We start from the raw sequence: 2,145 nt of genomic DNA, 5'->3' as shown, positions 1-2,145 counted from the left end.
CCCCCCCCCCACATGCCTTCCTATGCACATAACACCCCACTGCCGCCAGAGCACCCCCAAGGACGATCTGTGCTGGGGGTGCGACTTGGCACAGATGAGCACAAGCACTGACCTCCCTTCTCCTTCTCGGGAGGAAATGGGGGGAAGAGGACAGCTTCCCAGTTCTTGCAGGGCTGCCCAGCCCCCTCCTCTCCTTTGCACAATAAGCATAAAATCAGCCACTGCCCAGTCCCAACCCTCGATGGGGCGCCCCGGCTGCCACTTCTCAGTATTCACTTTTGTTCTTGGGGGACGCATTCCACCACACTGTGACCTTCCTGTCCTCCAAACTCAACAAGCTCCCCCCACTTGCCTTTCACTGTTGTTGCTGCTGCTACAAACCAAACCGGGGGGGGGGGGAGGAGGGAGAGAAGATCTGGGTGCTTCTACCCTCCTGAAAAAGGGCTGTGGTGTTCCCTCCCCACCTGTAAGGGATGCGGCGGGGGGCGGGGGAACTATTTTTGTAAATAAAAGCTGGTTCGATTTTGAACGACTCGTCCTCTGTCCTTTGGATGTGTGTGTCCGTGTCCCTTCAAGCAGTCCTGGTAAGGCTGAGAGAGGCGCCCTTGGCCACAGCAATACTGTGCTAATCAAGGCAGCAGTAGCACAGGTAGTGCGTATGGAGAGTGAGGAACCTTTGCACCTCCTGTTGTCACTGAACTACAACTCCCATCAGCCCCAGTGAGTGGGCCCCATGGTCCAGGGGTACTGGGAGTTGTAGTGCAGCAGCAGCTGGGGGGCCAAAAGTTAGTCTGCATGGCACCTGGGATATGAGATTCCTGCATTTTGGGGGTGGGGTGGGCTAATTGGCCCTTGAGAGTTCTTCCTAACCCTACGTTTCTACAAAAAGCAACTAGCCTATAGCATTTTGTCTAGAAGCATCTAAAGGTAAAGGGACCCCTGACCATTAGGTCCAGTTGTGGCCGACTCTGGGGTTGCGGCGCTCATCTTGCTTTACTGGCCGAGGGAGCCGGCGTACAGCTTCCGGGTCATGTGGCCAGCATGACTAAGCCGCTTCTGGCGAACCAGAGCAGCGCACAGAAACGCCATTTACCTTCCCGCCGGAGCGGTACCTATTTATCTACTTGCACTTTGAGGTGCTTTCGAACTGCTAGGTGGGCAGGAGCAGGGACCGAGCAACGGGAACTCACCCCGTCACGGGGATTCGAACCACTGACCTTTTGATCAGCAAGCCCTAGGCTCTGTGCTATAACCCACAGCGTCACCCACATCCCCCTAGAAGCATCTAGCCCACTGTCATCTCCACTGACTAGCCACAGCACTGCAAGGTTTCAGGCAGGGGGTATTGTTCCCATTCCAACCTGGAGATTTTGGGGATCTTCTTCTTGCAAAGTGGATTCTCTGCCACTGAGCTACAACCCTTCCCCTTGGGTTTGGGCATATCTGTGTGGCCTGAAAGATGGAGAGGAGGGGGAAGAACTGGATTTATAAAGCTTCCATGCCTAGTTGCCTGAAAGGATCACTCACCCAGCAGTGATGCAACTTACAAGGGTGGTATAGGCTGTAAAAAGGCCCTTTCCGACTAAGTCAGGCCTATGATTCCTTCTAGGCTAAAGCTCTCCTTCGCCTTTCAAGCAAAGGTCTTCCCTAGGGGCAGGGAGATGTGGCAGGGATCGAAGAGCTGGCATCTGCCACATGCGTTTCTCCCAACTGGAACAGCGTGGAGGGTTTGCAGCCCATAGGAATTGCACAAGCGACTTCTGCCTTGCAGAAGGGCTGCAACCGCCGTGCCTCCGCATGGCATGTAGCAATTCGAGGGTTTCTTTTGCAAGAGTGGGCTGTGGGAGCAACTGGAGCAGGGGAGGTGGGGGGGGGGAGGAATCGACAGGCTTTGGGGGCAAGGGGAGGTGCAGGAACACCCAGTTCCAGTGATTGAGAAAAGGGGACGGGTTTTCACAAGGCACTGCAGAATTGAGCCAGTTCTCAGCCACAGAGCATAGTGTGCTCAAGTCTGCAGCAACTTCTGGGTCCCTTGGGTTGGGTCCTCTATAGAAGCCAGACCACTTCTTCATATTTTGTGCTGGAGTGCTGCCGGCTGAGCCCCACCAGAGGTCCAGAGGGCATCTTTGGCTCTCCTAACAACCA

The sequence above is a fragment of the Podarcis muralis genome, chromosome 7 (assembly GCF_964188315.1).
Source record: "Podarcis muralis chromosome 7, rPodMur119.hap1.1, whole genome shotgun sequence".
NCBI classification, from domain to species: domain Eukaryota; kingdom Metazoa; phylum Chordata; class Lepidosauria; order Squamata; family Lacertidae; genus Podarcis; species Podarcis muralis.
The sequence above is the reverse complement of the archived record's forward strand: the minus strand, read 5'-3'. Positions refer to the sequence as shown.